Below are 14,288 nucleotides of genomic sequence, written 5' to 3'. Positions count from 1 at the left end.
GCAGGGGCTGGGGGCAGTACCCAGGGGGCCAGAAGGGGGCAATCTCTAAGGAGCCTGTCAGTACTGGGAACACGAATTAAGCAGCTTAATGGGAGGCGTACAGGGCGTCCCCAAATGTTCCCTTCATTGAATAAATGTGAATATTTGCTGACAGTCCTGTATAACTGCAAATCCTGGTCTGTGTCTCCAACCAGCCACTAAGATTAAAGGCTCCTCCCAAGCTACATTCTAGGAGAAAATTCTCTAAATTCACTAAAATCAGTAGAGAGGTGCCAAACACCTACTAGTCCGGGGGAAAAAGACATTGCCCAAATTCCTGCCTCTTTTTGCACTAAATAAAGTTTTTTGGCAATAAATCTCCCAGAGGAAAGTCCACTTACCTCTCACGCGAAGCGAGGCCCAACCAACGGACTGAACCAACTGTCACAACGCCTGGGTGAAGTCACCTTCTGTTCCCTGCTCTTAAAGGGGAAGGGTCCCCTTTGTGTGAGTAGGTTTATATGGCATTTATTTCAATTAGATGTGCAGTACATACACAGCCTATTAAGTACACTGGAGATCCTTTGTATGTGTGGCCTATTGAGTCTGGTTGGATCATTCATTCATCAGCCAGGGTTCCAATCAGTGCTGCTGCTGTTGTTCATAGACACAAATTATATACTATACATAATCCAGCACCGTAGCGGGCTATATCCTCTTTCATAATAAAACTCCCACCAATCCAACTATTAATAGGCCTTTGGGTTCTCATGGTTCGCTGCACTGTTCCAATCCACGCTGGCCCGGGTCGCTCTTGCCTGAGCCCTACCACTTATGATATTCAAGTTTAAATCCCCGCACACAGGCCTCCCAACACTCATTTTACAGAGTGGTAAAATATATGGCATTGGCTTAGCCGATTTTGCTGGTCTGACTCGGGGGCTGCTGCCCAAGGCTGTCGCTAAGGGAAACAATTATCACCTAAGTGTTGGAAAAAAAAAAAGTGGTTGCAGCGCACTCCGAAGCTTAAGGATCGCTCCAATCAGCATCGTCTTAAAAAAAAAATCCATCTTTTGATCTTCTTTTTGTTTAAAAATCAGCATCAATTCTAACGCATTTCGCCAACAACGATACTCTCAGGAGACCCAGTATCATTTACTACTGTCCACATGTGTCATTAATACCCAAAGAGAAAAACCCCTCCCAAGAACTTGTCAAATCAATTCAAACATAGCAAAGTTTTCCGCACACCAGAGTGCTTTAAAAATCCAAAAATCTTTAGTTGATCCATAGGTAATGGGGGCACAAGCATGCACGTCTAGACTTGACGCGTTTCGGGCACAGACCGGCCTTTAATCATTAGCATGTCCAGTTATTATGAAACAATAAAGATTTTCTTTATTTAATAAGCACTCCGGTGAGGCAAACGTTGTCTTGTACTTCTTCCTATTCGTTGAGGCGTGGGACGCCAAAGAGAATCCAGCTCCAGGAGACAGATCCCAATGGGCGCCTGTATTGCCAAAGAAGGCTAGCGGGTGAGTCAGAGCCGTATTTTACTGTTTCTTTTTCTATTCTATCAAATTACATGGCCAATTATTCAATACATTGAAAAAATGGTTTAAAAACAATCTAGACTTTCATAGTAGTGATATTAGCGTGCCCGGCACAATACCTGCTGGACCCGGTACAGCCGACCCCGATCCTCAACTTTCAACTGCCGGCTTCTGGCTTACTATCCCCTGCGGCCTGCTCACCCCGCCCTTTTGTGACATCATCAGCGGGTTGGCGGTCTATTAAAGGGAAGTCAGAAAGTCAGGCTAGGCGGGGCGCGGAGAAAAACCCGACCCGCACATCACTACACTACTTCATATTAGTTAAATGCATCATACAAGTTCACAAGTTGCAAGTTCATAAGTTAAAAAGTTGTTTACTACAATTTTTCCTGTCTGTAAAGCAATCGTGTTTCTTTTTCATTTAGAGGTTTTCTACTGTGCGATATAATCGCCTATAAAAACAGATTTGGTGCTTGAATTTCATATATATATATATATATATATATATTATAGTAATATATTATATATATATATATATATATATATATATTTATATATATATATATAATATCTCTTCTAAAAAAAGAACCACACTCTCAGGAGTAACTGATATAGATAGCTTTATATGCAGGGTTACAGACTTAACGTTTCGGACCCAAACAAGCCTTTCTCAAAAGTGCTAAACATAGTTTATTTAAAACAGCCTTATATCTATGTACTGGGCTGTTGGGGAAAAAAACAGCAGTCACAACTATGACGATGAGAACTGCCTATTTGAATACATCACATTAAGTTACATAAATAGTGTAAACCAGCCTCACAGTGTTAAGTTTTAAATACCAACTTTAGCTTATATATTAAATGTCGTTTAACAACAGCATGGGATGGTGTAGTTCAGCCAACAGCATCGGAGGTAGATAATTAGATGCCCATAAGGCTATATAACTTGAGAGTGCACTGATGGAGCTTAATAGCATGCTGATAGAAGCATCAATAGTTTTATTGGGTGTATATAGCGTGTCAATTTGAGTAGGGGAGCTGGACATCGACAGGGAGGCTGATAATAATCATATTCAAAGGAAGCACCAATTTTAGCTAACATTTGTAACACATTATAGTTCACTTCGGTAACAATCAACTAACATAGTTTTTACTATGTGAACTTCCCTTTGAAATATGAATTATCAGGCTCCCTGTCCCATGTCCCAGCTCCGACTCAATTCCCTAATTATACACCCCAATAAAACTATTGATGCTTCTATCGAGCAGCTATTAAGCATCCAGCATGCACTCTCAAGTTATATACCTTATGGAATCTATTATCGTTACATCCATGCTGTTGCTGAACTTACACTCCCATGCTGTTGCTTCAAACGACACATTTAAATATATAAGCTAAAGTTGGTATCCTTAAAACTTCACTTGAGGCTGGTTTACACTATTTATGCTACTTAATGTGATGTATTCCAATAGGCAGTTCTTCACGTCCATAGTTGTGAAGCTGCTGTTTTCCAGCCCAGTACATAGAGTAATAGGCTCGTTTTAATACTATGTTAGCACTTTGGAGAAAGGCCTTGTTGGGCCGAAATCGTTAGATCCTGTAACCTGATTAAAGCATTATCTAATAATCAGTTACTCCCTGAGAGTGTTTGGTTCTTTTTAGAAGAGATATATATATATATATATATAATATATACTATATATATATATATAATATATTAATATAGTATATACTATACTATATTATATATTACTATCATATGAACTTAAGCCCCAAATCTGTTTTTATAAGCACCCGATTATACGCGCAAAGTTTAGGAAAAACCTCTAATGAAAACGAAAACACGATTGCTTTTACACAGGAAATTCAGTAACAATTTTTAACTTATGAACTTGCCAACTTGTGAATTTATGATACATTTAACTAATATGAAGTTAGTGTAGTGATGTGCGGGTCGGGTTTTTCTCCAGCGCCCGCCTGAGCCTGACTCTGACTTCCCTTTATAGACCCAAACCCGCTGATGATTGTCACAAAAGGGCGAGCGGTGAGCAGGCGCAGGGATATTAAAGCCAGAAGCCGGCAGTTGAAGTTAGGACGGGGTCGGCCTTGTACCGGTCCAGCAGGTATCTGTGCGGCACGGCATTATCACACTTATAGAAGTCTAGATTTGTTTTTTAACCATTTTCATGGATTGATAATTGCCACATGTAATTAGATTAGAAAGAAAATAGAACAGAAAATTTAACCGCTCTGACCACCGCTAGCCTTCTTTGCAATACAGGCGGCCCATGGATCTGTCTCTGGGAGCTGGATTCTCTTTGGCGTCCCACGCTCACTAGAATAGGAAGAAGAAAAGACAACGTTTCTGCTCACCCGGAGTGCTTTAAAATAAAAAAATCTTTATTGTTTCATAATAACACATGCTAATGATTAAGCGTCCTTGTGCCCCGAAACGCGTCAAGCTAGACGTGCTGTGTGCCCATTACTATGGATCAATTAAAGATTTTTGGATTTAAAGCACTCTGGTGTGCCGGAAAACTTTTGCCTATGTTAATTGATTTGACAAGTTCCTTGGGAGGGGTTTCTCTTGGCGTATAACCACATGTGGGTACAGTTAATGGATACTGAGTCTCTGAGAAGTTACGTTGTTGCCGAATGCGTTAGGACCTTGGATGCTGATTATTTAACAAAAAGAATTAATAAAGATGGAGTTTTTTTAACCGATGGCTGAATTGAGCGATCCTTTAAGGCTTCGAGTCGCGCTGCAACAAGTTTTCTTTTTCCAACACCTTGGTGAAAATTCGTTTCCCTAGCGACAGACTTAGCGGCAGCAGCCCCCGAGCTCAAGACACACAAATCGGCTAAGCCAATCCATTATATTTTACCTTGTTAAATTGAGTGTATGGAGGCCCTGTGTTGCGGGGGATCTAACTTGAAATCATAAGATTTTAGGGCTCAGGGCCAAGAGCACCCGGCCACGTGGATTGAACCAGTGAGCGACTATAGAACCCAAAGGGCCTGATTATAGTGGTATTGGTGGAGTTTAAATAGACAAAGAGGATATAGCCGCTACGGGTGCTGGATATATGTATAGTATATAATTTGTGTGGCTTATGAAACAACAGCAGCAGCACTGATTGGAACCCTGGCTGCCATGAATGAATGGATTCCAACCCCAGACTCAATAGGCCACACATACAAAGGGCATATCAGTGTACCTTAATAGGCTGTTGATGTACTGCCACATCTAATTTAGAAATACAATGGCCATATAAAAACCTCACTCATTCAAAAGGGGACACTTGCCCTTTAAAGGAGGCAGGGAACAAGAGGGTGACTTCACCCAGGCGTTGTGACAGTTGGTTCAGTCCGTTGGTTGGCCCTGTGGTGAGAGGTAAGTGGACTTTCCCTCTGGGAGATTTATTGCCAAAAAACTTTATTTTAGTGCAAAAAGAGGCAGGAATTTGGGCAATGTTTTTCCCCCGGACTAGTAGGTGTTGCACCTCTCACTGATTTTAGTGAATTTAGAGAATTTTTTCCCTAAAATGTGCTTGGAGGAGCCTTTAATCTTAGTGCTGGTTGGGAGACACAGACCAGGATTTGGCAGTTATACAGGACTGTCAGCAAATATTCACATTTATTAATGAAGGGAACATTTGGGGACCCCTGTACCTCACCATAAGCTGCTTAATTCGTGTTCCCAGTACTGACAGGCTCCTTAGAGATTTGCCCCTCTGCCCCCTGGTATCTGCCCCCAGCCCTGCTCTTATGTACCAACATTGTAGCTAAATACATGTTCCCTTTATCCAAGTCTGGAACTAGGGGTGGGAAGCAGAGGCACGTGCCATGGGGACAGTAGGGGGTGATAGTAAATGAGCGGGAGGGACATACAGCAGGTCCCATAGAAGAGAGGTGACTTTACCCATAGGGATTTGACAGTTGGTTTTGTCCGTTGGTTGGCTCTGGGTTAAGTGTATATTCTCTCCAAGACATTTTTTTGCCAAATATCCCTTAAATTAGTGAAAAATTAGATAGTTGGTGCCCCCCAGTCTGTAACTAGGGGTGGGAAGCAGAGGCACGAGCCATGGGGACAGTAGGGGGTGATAGTAAATGAGTGGGAGGAACAGCAGGTTCCACAGAAGAGAGGTGACTTTACCAATAGGGATTTGACAGTTTGGTTTAGTCCGTTGGTTGGCTCTGGGTTAAAGTGTATATTCTCTCTGGGTTATTTGACAAATAACATTTACAACAATAAAAAAAAAAGGGACCAGGACCTGACAAAGCTCAAGTTTAGGGGACAATAAGATCTCTGTCTCCTCTGTATTATATAGGAAATATTAAGCGCTAAATTCATTAACTTGCCTTTTTATTCTCTTTTCTATACAGATTGCTACAGAGCTTTTCCTGCTTTTTTTTGGACTGATTTTGCTGTTACACCTGCCTGATAACACCTGGGTTTATTTTTGGCTTCTCCATTGTTCAGTCACATCCATCTTCATCTGAACAGTGTAAGAGAGAAGCCAGGGGTTCCTTAGGGAGACCCCCTTGGGGTGCCCCGGCCTTGTGCCGCCCCCTATTTTTTTTAACATCAGAGAATCTTCTTGAAGAGGTAAATCTTGCAAATTCAACTGATTCAGCACATGATTTCTTCTTCAGCAAATCTGCCCTAAATTCACTTGAGGGGGGTCCCACGTGGCTTTGTGCATATGAGCCCATACGGTACTGTATATGGGATTTATAAGAAGCCAATCCATCGCTATCAGCAGCATTAATAATACAAATAGGGGAATATACAGAAGGAAAATAATTGCCTTTAACTTACTTTTAGTATGTTATAGGATGGCTAACTCTTAGCAACTTTTCAATTGGTCTTCAATAAGTTGTTTTATAGCTGCTGAATAAAAAGCTAAATAATGCAAAAACCCCACAAATTATAAAAAAATCAAACCCAAGTGCAAATTGTCTCAGAATATCACTCTCTATATCATACCAAACGTTTATTTAAAGGTGGAACAAACCCTGTAACCGTGACTTCATTTTGGCCTGATTGTTGTCCATTTGTCCCTTTAGGTTTTCGACGATGGAGGAGATAACAATCAAGACATCTCTCCTGGTAATGCCTCAGTGTAAAATAAATCCTCTCTCATCTGAAACTGCTGTTTCCCTTTCACTCTTCTATATAAGCTCTCCTTAAGCAGCTGTCTGTCTGTCTGTCTGCACTGCTTTCCTTTTATACATACAGGTGGGAGCTGCCATACCATTTGCCTCTGTGCGAGTAGAACTGACATCCAGGAAAAACAACCACTACGGTTTATTTCCTTTTTTCAGAATAAAATCTCCTTATTCCTGCAATGTTTGCCCCTATAGAAAACCCCAAACCCTTTTCTGTCTCTATTCTCCTCAGATTCAGGACTGACTGTGAGCAGCATTTAGAGCCATTTAGTATTCTGTCCCTAATGCTCTTTCCTTTCACTTACAGACGCTGTACGTCGTCCTGGAGGGACTTCAGGGAGGAAGACACCGACTTTAAGGCCCTTGCCTCCTATTACGGTAAAATCCTATTTTATTTTATCAGTTCCTACGTTTATTATATGTGAAATTCCTTTCCCCCTTTAGCTCAGTATTTAACATAAATGTGTTTTTCCCACAGAACATCACTACCGGGTCTACTATGGCAAGAACGTCGTCCTGTAAGTAAAACAATAAATGCTCTTATTACATGTTCTGAATCATTTGCTATTGCCCCAGGGGTAAGTGCAAGGGCAATAAGGCTGGGAAAATGTTTTTATTAACGCTCAGTGATATTTTTCTTTTTCAGAGAGGACTTTATTCTTCGCTATTACTTCGACCCCAGGACGACGCACAGAGACAACATTTACGAGTACTGGGTGTTGATCGATTTTCTGGTATGTAATGCAGAACAGAATGTTCTAGATAAATAGAGAAGAAATGATATTAGATTGCCAGCTCTTGTGTAACACTGCTACTTTCTTTATGTTACAGGAAGTACTCGAGAGGGAGTGTATCGCCCTCTACAGTGAGGAGTTGCTGCCTCCTGTAAGTGTCACTATTATTATTATTATAGGAGAGGTTATTATTCACTGTGTGTCTCTATAATAATTATATTATTAACATTGACTCTCTCCTTCCACAGGAAGCATCATCGGAACGCTGGAGATGGGGGCAGCATGTAGAGTATCTGCGGCTGCAGAATGTAAGTTCCCCCATCACATGGGAATCCCACACCCTCACTGCCCTCAGCGTATAAAGGTACTATTAGCAGCACATATACAGACATAATCATAACTGTCTCCTTTCTTTCCCCTTTGCTCCTATCCTTGTGCCTCCCCTGCACCCGCAGACTATCCAATGGCACCTTCACCAGCTTGCCATGACGCTCTGGGAGAGGGAGCAGAAGCTGCAGGAGGCTGCTGGGTATGTATTTTGCACTAAACACTTTCAATTACGCTTACTGCCACTTTACAATAATGACAATAATGACATTTATTTCCCTCCAAACCTAGTGAGGAACAACAGGCAAGTCCTGCAGCTGAGGGAGAGGAGGAAGGAGCTCCTGCAGCAGAGGAGGAGAAGGAAGAGGAAGCTCCTGGAGTACAACAAGCTCCTGCAGCGGAGGAGGAGGAGAGAGAAGACGGAGCTCCTAGTGAAGAAACAAGTTCCTATGGAGGAGGAGGAGGAGAAGGAGCGAGAAGAGGAAGCTCCTGAAGAACAACCAGCTCCTGCTGCAAAGAGAGAACAGCAAGAGAGCAGGGAACAAGCTCCTGGAGAACAGCAAGCTCCTGCAGAAGAGGTGCAGAAGGAAGAGGGAGCTCCAGGAGAACAGCAAGCTCCTGCTGCTGAGGAGGAGAAGAGAGAGCAGGGAGCCCCTGGGGAACAGCAAGCTCCTGTAGCTGAGGAGGAGGAGAAGGAGGAAAGAGCTCCAAAACAACAGCAAGCTCCTGCAGCGGAGGAGGAGAACGGAGAACAGGGAGCCCCTGGGGAACAAATAGCTCCTACACCGGAGGAGGAGAAAGAAGCGGGAGCTCTTGATGAACAACAAGCTCCTGCTGCGGAGGAGAAGGAGGAGAGAGAAGAGGGATCTCCTGGACAGAGCAAACTCCTGCTGCGGAGGAGGACGAACAGGGAGAAGAGGGAGCTCCTGGACAACAGCAAGCTCCTGCTTGCTGTGGAGGAGGAGAGAGAAGAAGGCGCCCAGAGGAACAACCAGCTTCTACACCGGAGGAGGAGAAGGAAGAGAGAGCTGATGGAGAACAGCAAGCTCCTGCAGCGGAGGAGGAAAAGGAAGATGGAGCTCCAGAACAACAACAACAACAAGCTCCTGCAGCGGAGGAGGAGAGAGAAGAGGAGCCCCTGGGGAACAGCGAGCTCCTGCTGCAGAGGACCAGAAGAGAGAAGAGGAGCCCCTGGACAAGAGCAAGCTCCTGCTGCTGCCGAGAAGGAGAGAGAGGAGGGAGCCCCTGAGAAACAACAAGCTCCTGCACCGGAGGAGCAGAAAGAAGAGGAAGTAGATAAAGATCAAGCTCCTGAGGTGGAAGAGACCACCGAAAATCCTCCGGTGGTAGAAAGGCCGACCCTCCGAAAACGGGTCAGGAAGGCCATAATGAAGAGGCTCGGCAGGGTTTGGGTAATGTATCAATTTACTGACAATTACCCTTCTTCTAGAGATACCTCATGTTGTCCAATGCAGCTCCACTTTACTTCCTGCTCTTCTGAGCATTTTCAATCAGAACAATAGAAAGGAAGTCATACACCCTGTCTGTTGAGCCCGCAGGCTGATCACTTTGAGGGCGCACCCCATAGACCAATGTTTGGCTGCCTTTAGGGTGTAAGAGGTTGCTGACAGGGATCTAAGTCTGCAGATAAAGTGTTGATTGTATAGTAGGCCAATAAGACCCAAACAGTCCCCAAAGGCCCAACAAATAGTGCGCTTTTAAAGCAATACCGAGCCTTTAATATCATAAAGAAACAAGTGTTTGTCTTTATTCTTATCTTAACATTTTCTAAATCTTTTCTTTTCAGCATTCCACCCAAAGACTCACCTGCTGCCGCCGACCCTCCACCACGGCCTAAATCCTTTCCTTCTTACCGACCTATCCCGAGAGCGTATGTCTGTGTGTGTCTGTCTGTTATGTACAGGAGGGAGAGTAGGGGGTTGTGTACAGGAGGGAAAGTAGGGGTTGTGTACAGGAGGGAGAGTAGGGGGTTGTGTACAGGAGGGAGAGTGGGGGTTGTGTATAGGAGGGAGAGTATGGGTAGTGTACAAGACGGAGAGTGGGGGTTGTGTATAGGAGGGAGAGTATGGGGTAATGTTCAGGAGGGAGAGTGGGGGTTGTGTACAGGAGGGAGAGTAGGGGGTTGTGTACAGGAGGGAGAGTGGGGTTTGTGTATAGGAGGGAGAGTATGGGGTAGTGTACAAGACGGAGAGTGGGGGTTGTGTATAGGAGGGAGCGTATGGGGTAATGTTCAGGAGGGAGAGTGGGGGGTTGTGTACAGGAGGGAGAGTGGGGGTTGTGTACAGGAGGGAGAGTGTGGTTTGTGTATAGGAGGGAGAGTGTGGGTTGTGTATAGGAGGGGAGAGTAGGGGGTTGTGTACAGGAGGGAGAGTAGGGGGTTGTGTACAGGAGGGAGAGTGGGGTTTGTGTATAGGAGGGAGAGTATGGGGTAGTGTACAAGAGGAGAGTGGGGGTTGTGTATAGGAGGGAGAGTTATGGGGTAATGTACAGGAGGGAGAGTGGGGGTTGTGTACAGGAGGGAGAGTGGGGGTTGTGTACAGGAGGGAGAGTGGGGGTTGTGTACAGGAGGGAGAGTGGAGATTGTGTATAGGAGGGAGAGTATGGGGTAATGTTCAGGAGGGAGAGTGGGGTTGTGTACAGGAGGGAGAGTGGGGGTTGTGTACAGGAGGGAGAGTGGGGTTTGTGTACAGGAGGGAGAGTGGGGTTTGTGTATAGGAGGGAGAGTGTGGGTTGTGCATAGGAGGGGAGAGTAGGGGGTTGTGTACAGGAGGGAGAGTAGGGGGTTGTGTACAGGAGGGAGAGTAGGGGGTTGTGTACAGGAGGGAGAGTGGGGTTTGTGTATAGGAGGGAGAGTATGTGGTAGTGTACAAGAGGGAGAGTGGGGGTTGTGTACAGGAGGGAGAGTGTGGGTTATGTACAGGAGGGAGAGTGGGGGTTGTGTACAGGAGGGAGAGTGGGGTTTGTGTATAGGAGGGAGAGTGGGGGTTGTGTACAGGAGGGAAAGTGTGGGTTGTGTACAGGAGGAAGAGTGTGGGTTGTGTACAGGAGGAAGAGTGGGGTTTGTGTACAAGAGGGAGAGTAGGGGGTTATGTAAAGGAGGGAGAGTGGGGGTTATGTATAGGAGGGAGAGTATGGGGTTGTGTACAGGAGGGAGAGTAGGGGGTTATGTATAGGAGGAAGAGTAGGGTGTTGTGTATAGGAGAAGGTTGAGGGGGGTGTATAGGTGGGGGGTGTATAGGAGGTGGGGTGTATAGGTAGGGGGCGGGGGGGTCTAGCCATGATCCAGGGTGTAGAACCGACTGCCGTTTCTAGGAGTCAGGAAGGAATTTTTACCTTCAGTGCAGATTGGCCCCATAGCACTCTAGGGTTTTTCTCCTTCCTCTGGATCATCCACTGTTAGGGAGGCCCAAATATAAATTGCCTATTAATTGTAATAAATCCTGTGCTCACCGCCAGGTTTTCTCCATAAATATGTCTCTGTGTTTTTCTTTAATCCCTATGGTGAATATTGAGGGAAGGGGCTCCTGTGCCTCGTTCTACTAAAGATGACTGAGCGGTTGTGTGAGGGTAAAACTGGGTGGTGGTGGTGCTGATACAGGGGTTAGTTGAAGAAGGGAATGGGTTAATATCTCTGCAGGGTTAATTGATTAATATGTACATGACGGGGCTGAAAGACATAGGGACACATACTGATCTCTAATGATTGGAGGGAACTATAATATTGCTTTACTCCATAGGCCACAATGTAACAGCATATCCATTCAAGTCCAACGCCCCTTTCTTAACACTGGAATTCCATCCACTTCCCACCAGCCTATTGTCACTATACCAGACATTTAGTATATGAAGGAGCTTGATATTGGCCAATGACTAAGCTGGATTTGTTTTTTGGGTACCACTTTCTCCAGGTTATGAGACGTCCTTTTGGGGTGGGGTGTTCCTGATAAAGCGATTGAGGAATATACTCCATTGTTTGGTTAGGTAAGTGCTGTGAGGGTAATAAGGAAGGTAGGGGCAAGTTGGGCAAACCCTGCCCCTGGACCAATGACCCTCCCCCCACTCAGTAGCAAAGTTCACTTTTGACATGAACCCGGAACAGAAACTTTAGGACAATGTAGACTCTTTAAGCAGGAACCTAACTCATCCTAAACCCCATTTATTAGTAGAACATTTCTGTGTTTCTGGGGCCCTAAGAGTTAAAAACATTGTTGGCCTGGGGCCCTAATAGTTAAAAACATTGTTGGCCTGGGACCCTAAGAGTTAAAAATATTGGTGGCCTGGGGCCCTAAGAGTTAAAAACATTGGTGGCCTGGGCCCTAAGAGTTAAAACATTGGTGGCCTGGGGCCCTAAGAGTTAAAAACATTGTTGGCCTGGGGCCCTAAGAGTTAAAAACATTGGGGGCCTGGGGCCTAAGAGTTAAAAACATTGGGGGTCTGGGGCCCTAAGAGTTAAAAACATTGGTGGCCTGGGGCCCTAAGAGTTAAAAATATTGGTGGCCTGGGGCCCTAAAAATATTGGTGGCCTGGGGCCCTAAGAGTTAAAAACATTGGGGGCCTGGGGCCCTAAGAGTTAAAAACATTGTTGGCCTGGGGCCCTAAGAGTTAAAAACATTGGGGGCCTGGGGCCTAAGAGTTAAAAACATTGGGGGTCTGGGGCCCTAAGAGTTAAAAACATTGGTGGCCTGGGGCCCTAAGAGTTAAAAATATTGGTGGCCCGGGGCCCTAAAAATATTGGTGGCCTGGGGCCCTAAGAGTTAAAAACATTGGTGGCCTGGGGCCCTAAAAGTTAAAAACATTGGGGGCCTGGGGCCCTAAGAGTTAAAAACATTGGTGGCCTGGGGCCCTAAGAGTTAAAAACATTGGTGGCCTGGGGCCCTAAGAGTTAAAAACATTGGGGGTCTGGGCCCTAAGAGTTAAAAACATTGGTGGCCTGGGGCCCTAAGAGTTAAAAATATTGGTGGCCCGGGGCCCTAAAAATATTGGTGGCCTGGGGCCCTAAGAGTTAAAAACATTGGTGGCCTGGGGCCCTAAGAGTTAAAAACATTGGTGGCCTGGGGCCCTAAAAGTTAAAAACATTGGGGGCCTGGGGGCCTAAGAGTTAAAAACATTGGTGGCCTGGGGCCCTAAGAGTTAAAAACATTGGTGGCCTGGGGCCCTAAGAGTTAAAAACATTGGGGGCCTGGGGCCCTAAGAGTTAAAAACATTGGGGGCCTGGGGCCCTAAGAGTTAAAAACATTGGGGGCCTGGGGCCCTAAGAGTTAAAAACATTGGGGGCCTGGGGCCCTAAGAGTTAAAAACATTAATGGCCTGGGGCCTAAGATTTGTAAGTGGAACTGAGATGAAATCCTAGAGAAACGCACAGAAACCTTTTAATGGAAAGTATAAGATTCTTTAAAAAATGTAAAAAAAAAACCTGCCAAAAGAAAGAGGAAAGAAGAGAAGAGTGAAAAAGGGAAAGAAGAAAATATTTAGTGGAGTATAAAAACAAATTGGCCAACAGGAGCAGTTTGAGCAGGAACAGCGAGGCTTTAGCACAAGTCGATAGATGAAGGGAAGAAAATAAAGGGGCAGTAACAAGCGGAGAGGCTTCTGTGTTTGTCATTTAAAGGTGGGACTTGTCTCCGTGGCTTTGTGCAATCCTTCCTGAGAGGTTCCCAGACTGTAGAGCTTGACACCCTTGGGGGCAGTGACAGATGAAAGCCTGAAGGGAAGCTAGGGTGAGATTTGGGGAGAAAGCATATTTGTTCTCCAAGGTACCCCTGAATGGCAAGTTTGAAGGCCAGTTAGGATAAGATGTTGGGTGTCTTTTTTCCTAGATATCACTGAAAGATCATAACGAAGGCCAAGTAGGTTAAGCCTTTTGGTGGGTGTCTATTTTCTGTCCTACATACCCTGAAAGACAATCATGAAAGCCGGTAAGGGTAAGATTTGGGTTAAGTGCCTGGTTTCCTAGATATCCCTCAAAGACCACAGGGAAGGTCAAGTAGGTTAAGACTTCTCGTGGATGTCTATTTATGTCCTACATACCCCTGAAATACCATCGTAAAGGGCAGTTAGGGCAGGACTTCTAAAAAATGTCTAATTTCTATCCTGAAAGACAATCATGAAAGCCAGTTAGAGTAAGATCTGGGTTAAGGGTCTGTTTTCCTAGATATCCCTGAAAGACCATATGGAAGGCCAAGTAGAGTAAAACTTCTGGTGTACGTCTATTTTCTGTGCTACATATCCCTGAAAGACCATCTTGAAGGCCAAATAGGGTAAGATTTAGGGTAAGCATTACCCCTGAAAAGCCAACTTGAAAGGCCATTTCAATGAGATTTGGGGTGAAGTTATCTGATATACTAGATATACTTACTATGGCTTAATAGCTGATGATTTCTTATATCAGTTTAACAGTGGGATACTAGTCTCTGGGAAGGGACTGTGGTTATAGGATAACAGGTATAATACCTGCTATACCACAGTCACACTCCCTTCCCAGACACTATTATCCACTGTTAC

The 14,288-nt window shown here is 44.8% G+C and overlaps 2 protein-coding genes and 1 long non-coding RNA gene across 8 annotated transcripts in view; 1 reads left to right on the top strand and 2 right to left on the bottom strand.

The window, feature by feature from the left end:
• The window catches only part of LOC121393056, a 1,743,327-nt gene that overhangs the window by 1,530,473 nt on the left and 198,566 nt on the right, over positions 1 to 14,288 (bottom strand). For 3 of the 6 annotated variants that reach the window (XR_005966025.1, XR_005966023.1, XR_005966024.1), the window contains exon 5: positions 13,651 to 13,679. The exons of the other annotated variants lie outside the window; for them this stretch is intronic. The gene's annotated coding sequence lies outside the window, so the exon portion shown is untranslated. Of the gene's footprint in view, positions 1 to 13,650; positions 13,680 to 14,288 lie in introns of those variants that run through there. 6 annotated transcript variants of the gene reach the window in all.
• LOC121400993 overlaps positions 1 to 14,288 on the bottom strand; it is an 840,200-nt gene that overhangs the window by 814,062 nt on the left and 11,850 nt on the right. The gene's annotated exons all lie outside the window — the stretch shown is intronic.
• Positions 7,137 to 8,194, top strand: LOC121401065. Its single transcript, XR_005966094.1, has 3 exons — positions 7,137 to 7,223; positions 7,352 to 7,439; positions 7,537 to 8,194. It is a non-coding gene; the product is annotated as an uncharacterized LOC121401065 (long non-coding RNA).

This window comes from Xenopus laevis, chromosome 3L (assembly GCF_017654675.1).
Source record: "Xenopus laevis strain J_2021 chromosome 3L, Xenopus_laevis_v10.1, whole genome shotgun sequence".
Taxonomy (NCBI): Eukaryota; Metazoa; Chordata; class Amphibia; order Anura; family Pipidae; genus Xenopus; species Xenopus laevis.
This window is presented reverse-complemented; position numbering and strand designations above follow the sequence as displayed.